Below are 6007 nucleotides of genomic sequence, written 5' to 3' on the forward strand. Positions count from 1 at the left end.
CTTTGGAGGTATGGATAGTTGGATGGGTTTGACACTTGTTGTAGGTGCTATTTCAGTTATGGATATTTTGACAACTACATATACATGTGATTACCCTTGGATCAGGTTTTTGTGATTGGCATTTTAGTTGGTACAAGATTTTATGATCTTCTAATGTGACAAGTTGTGTGCCTTTCTATTTGGATGGCTTCTATGCATGTTCAGTAATAGTGACATAATAGGAGGTGAGATCATTCATGTTTGAGATGCTGGATAATTTGATTTTGTTGCAAGTATCAAGATGGAGCACTTTGTGTACTTTGATCCATGATAGTGGATGAGCAAGGAGTGATTGTTTCCTTGTTCATTTATGTGGCTATAGATTGACCCTATGCAATGTATACAAGTGGGAGATTGTTGAGATAATGGGTGTTGTACACATTGCATGATATTTTTATATTGTATTATTTTATTTTATTATGTAATGTTGCACCTAGATGGACATGCAATATGTAAAGATTCCCATGAGATATACTTGATGAGTTGTATTGTAACATTGTGATTATATTTTATGTAATTATTTAATATTGGGGAAAAAAATTAAATTTATAATATTAAATGTGGGGTCAATGGGTTAGCTAGCACGTGGTTTTATCACATGGTTTATGTAATACCACTTGGTGGTTTTGTGTGACTTGTTATTATATAAGCAACCACAAGGGTAGTTGTAGAGATAAGAAGAAAGTTAAAAGGCAAGTCAAGCAGGACAAGGCTTCACAGTTTAGCCAAGGGAGAATTTGGGAAGGTTGGAAGCATGGCATGGGATGTGTGGATTCATGCTTGTAAAAATAGATTATTTTGTTGTGGCTATGGATTTGAAGGCTTCCATGGTTGTATTACAATGGTGTTTTTGCTAAATAATACATGGTGATGGATGCTTTTGGAGGATGGGTTTTTCCTTTAATGAAGGTTTCCTATGGTATATCTTGTGTCATGATTTTTGTGGGTATGTTTTCTATTCTCTTGCATGTGGATTTTAATTGCATATTTATTTCAAACCTATTATTAGTTATGTGGAAATGGTTATATTCTTTGATGCAAGTTTCCTTACAATTGCTTTAAATGCCCCCTATAAATTGGCTTTATCTTTTACTTGTATATATGATAATTTGTGCTCTTCCTTCACATTTTATGTAGACAATAATTGGTTTGAAGTTCCTTTCTCTTCATAGATAAATCCTTTTATGTTCCATGATTTAGTATTTTTGATGCCTCATATAATCCTGTAATCATTGAAGGAAGAGTGCTCCCCTGCTAGTTGAAATGATCCCTTGTTTTTGCTATAAAGAGAGCACAAGGATTGTTACTTTAGCAATCCTTTCTCATAGTAATGATGGATAATTCCTAATAAATTGTAGAATATATGATGGCTCCTTATAATGGATTGAACAATTCTGATGCATTTATTTTGATATTTATTATATGGCCATTTTTTTTATTCTTATTGTTTTGGCTGTGAAATAATTTTTACTATAAATATAAACTTTTATCCTTATGATATTATCAATTATTTATTTTGATATGTTCAAGAGTAGGAGAGAGATTAATAATAATATCCATGTCCATCCTCACAAGAATATATCATCGCCATGACAATCAGAATCAATAGAGTAATGTAGCCAATCTAGGTAGGGATTATTGTCCTTCTGAGCTAAATAATAATATTCACACATTTTCATCTCCCATTAATAGGGATTATCTTTACACTCAGCATGAGAGTGGGGATTGTTACAGTAATCTATATTGACTACTGCCATACATAATTAGCAATTGATGATGATGGATTTCCTTCAAGACCTTAATCTTAATTTTGACGCATATTGTTTATCATGAAAACACCAATTCCTTTTTGTATATCTTTTAGGGGTTGACCAATAATCGATTATTCTATAATATCTATAAATGCCATCGCTAAATATGAATGAGGGACCTTAAATATATTTCTTGAAATATATATGCAATATATATGTTTTTGTGATACTATCCTTCTGGTTCAAAGGTATTGTCTCCTTTAGTCTTTCAATTTGATGTTCCCATACAAACAGGCCTGGGGTTCACTTGCTCTGATACCATGTTAATTTCTAGGATCATTTTTGTAATGTAGAATCATAGCCATCATTATTGATGATTTCCAAATGTAGATTTGGATCTTATATAAATATGAGAGGAGACATGTTGCATGAAGAGACATGTCTCTATGGTGTAATCATCATTTAAATAATATTATATTGACATGAATAATAATAATAATATGTATAATATGTATATATATAATATTATATACTATTATATATATATATATATATCTATATATATATATAAACACAATAATATATAATATTAACATGGATAAGTATATATAGGAAATGATGATTACCAATGACAATTATGTATATCAGATCAAATCAATCTAACTAAAGCTACAACTTTAACATTTCTCAATCACTAATATAACATTCTCACACACCTTTATATTGTTAGAATATATAGTCCACCAATTAACTTGGGGGGAGGGTTGAATCAATGTTCCAACTAATATCACAATTATCAACCTTATTAATCTTTAACCATATTAGCAATATAATCAAAAACCACAAGAAGATACTCATACACAATAACACTAGATATGTTAACTAGGGAAATCCTTGATTAGAGGGAAAACCCCAGTGGGGATGGTACCCACAAGATGATTTACTAATATAAATATTCTTTGTTAGAGGATGGACCCTATTAGGATTCTATGAATACATTCAATACATATGAGTCCATGTTAGGAGATTCCAACCCTGTTAGGAGTTGTGCCAACCCTATTAGGAGTTGTGGAAGACAACTTGACCCACTTTCCAAATAGCTTCAAGGTTAAGATCAATGAACCCAATCTCTAAATGATCTCTATATTATTCCTTAAAAAATAATAGAAATGAAATGTACTTCCTTCCTCTCCCTCTTTCCTATCAATAGAACCCCTACTCCTTTTAATCTTGTAACTAGATCACAAATTTCACATCCAATAATCCCTTGTATTGCTTACATACATTTACCAAATACTCTACTCCTTTTCCCACTTCACACTTCATACAAGGATCAAAACACATTACAAACAAAGAAAACATCTTTCCTTTATCCCATATCTTCAAAATAATTCCTTGAGTTGGTCTTGAGGCTTTCCTAATTAATTATAATAAGATAATTAAATAATTACAATTATAATAGCACTGTCAGCTCATAGTATATACAAAAATTCACACGTGTAATACTAGGGCTTGCACACTTGCTAACATCACCAATAGATTTTCCTCTATCATTGCCTAATCATGCATCTTCTCATTACATTTTAGATGAAACATATTGAATAAACATTAGAAACTAATTTCCTAGTGCTCTATTTCTATAAATCACGTACAAGTTCCATGCATCTTCAACTTGGACTCTGTGCACTGAACCACATCATTAGGACATATTATAGAACATGTCCATGGCCGCACATCACCAGACAATGAAACAGTTTTCTGTATGACTAAGATCTCTATTTGCCACTCAACCAGTCTTTACAAAAACCATTCTATGTTGACATCAATGACAAACAAAATCATCAAAGCAACATTTCAATACTTTCCAATGCTTAGGATACTCCCCCAAAATAGTATCATCAAAATTCATGCTAAAAATCTCCCCCTTTGGAACTAATGGAAACATAGATGAAAAAAACCTAATGTCCAAGAATACCAAATAATATTCTACTACAAATGTTGTCGTTCTCATCTTCTCAAATCCTCTTCATTAATAAAGTCTGAAATTCTCTATAACACTTCTAAGATGAGCATCAATTATTCACACGCTAAATAACTCTAAACACATCAGGTACATATCTCCTAGAGATATTCATGCTTCCCTACATGAATCTTTCAATATCTCCCCAAAGAAATATCTCTCCTAAATTTATGTACAACTGTCCCATTCATACCTAGGATTTCTTCTCCCCCATTACTTAGGAGATTTTTTTCATGCATATTCCTCCCCATTGACATCATGATCAAAGGCCTCAATATGATAGTATGCCAATTATTAAATACTAATTGCTAATACACTACTCCAAGTCTTCAAACAACTTGAGTGTCCAAAGACGCTATTCAAAACCAAATACCAAGAGTCCTCAATAACTCAGCTAAACATAGATACTCACCCATACAAGAAGCATCATTCAGTCTAGTCTAACAATAGTGCTTTGTACCACTAGACTGATGCACTTACTATATCATCTACTCAGAAATAGGCATGGGCATAACCCCAAGCATACCTCTCAAGTACTCAAATGTATCTTTAGGCAAAGGCTTCATAAAGATATATGCAATCTGATCTTTTGTACTCACATACTCTAATTTGAGCACTTTTTTTGCAGCTTTCTCTCTCAGCACATGATACATAATAAATATATGTTGTCTTAGAATGTAATAAAAGATTCTAAGACATACTCATTGTACTTGTGTTATCATAGTAAATGATAACAAGTTCTATAAACTCGATTATGATATCCTTCATCATTTGTTTCATCCACTTTACTTGGTTGCAATTATTTTCTACTAAAACATACTCTACCTCAATTGTGCTCTGAGAATTACAATCTTGTTTCTTGCTTACCCAAGAAACTAGTCTTCCTCCAAGAAGAAATGATCCACCCTTGGTACTATTTCTATCATCTATACTACCTACCTAATCCACCTCAGTATATGCACATCGAGTAAAATCACTTGATCTATCATACTAGATTCCATAGTTAGATGTTCCTTTCATATTTCTAAATATCATCTTTACTATTGCATAATGATACTCCTTAGGGGCATCTTTAAATCTAGCTACAATACCCAATGCATTTTCCATATCTGGTCTGGTGTGAGTTAGATATTGCAAACCTCTAATCATGGATCTATACTTCTTCTACTCTACTGCAGGTGTCTCATCTTTTCTGGATAACTTTTGACTAGTCATCATAGGTGTACCAAGAGTTTTACAACTTTCTAATCCAAATCTTTTCAACAAGTCTTTTAGGTACTTACCTTGTCAAATGAATATACCATCACTATTTTGTATAATCTACAATCATAGGAAAAACTTCATTTCTCCTATCATGCTCATTTCAAACTCATTCTTCATTTCTTCATAAAACTTATCACATGCTTCATCATTACCTCTAAATATGATGTCATCAACAAATATTACTATTTTCAGAAAACCATTCTCAATTTCTTTCAAATACAAGTTATTGTCTATTGTACTTTTAGCAAATCAAAGCTTTGTCAAATAGTTGTCCAACCTTGCATACCAAGTTCTAGGTACTTGCTTTAGACCGTATAGAGCCTTCTTTAGTATGCATACCATATCTTTGTCTTCTATCAAAGAAAAACCTTCAAGCCGCTCAATGTATACCTCTCCTTTAAGTTCTCCATTTAGGAAAGCTAATTTAACATCCATCTGATAAAACTTAAATTTCTTATTTGTTGGATAAGTTAGGAACATTCTCACTACTTCCATTCTGGCTATAGGTTCACATATCTCCTGATAATCTAAGCCTTCTTGCTATGAATATCCCTTCCATACAAGTCTAGCCTTGTTCCTCACAACTTTGCCTTGCTCATTCATCTTGTTTTTGAATACCCATTTGGTTCCTATCACATTCTTATCTTTAGGTCTAGGAGCTAACTCCCATGTTTCAATCTTCACAATCTAATCTAATTCTTCATTCATTGCTTGAATCTAGTGATCATCTTTACATGCTTCATTTGCACTCTTAGGTTCAACTCAAGAAATCAAACACATCTCTTCATTAACTTTGTTTCTTGTCATAAAACCTTTGTCTTTGCTTCTAATTATTTTCTTCAGAGGCTAATTCTTTGCCAAATTCCTATTAGGAGTAAGAGTTGACATCTCAACTCTTATCTCATCTCTAGGTTCAAATCTCTGCTTTCCTCTT

The sequence above is a fragment of the Cupressus sempervirens genome, chromosome 3 (genome assembly GCF_028749045.1).
Source record: "Cupressus sempervirens isolate cs-2001-9-10 chromosome 3, ASM2874904v1, whole genome shotgun sequence".
NCBI lineage: Eukaryota > Viridiplantae > Streptophyta > Pinopsida > Cupressales > Cupressaceae > Cupressus > Cupressus sempervirens.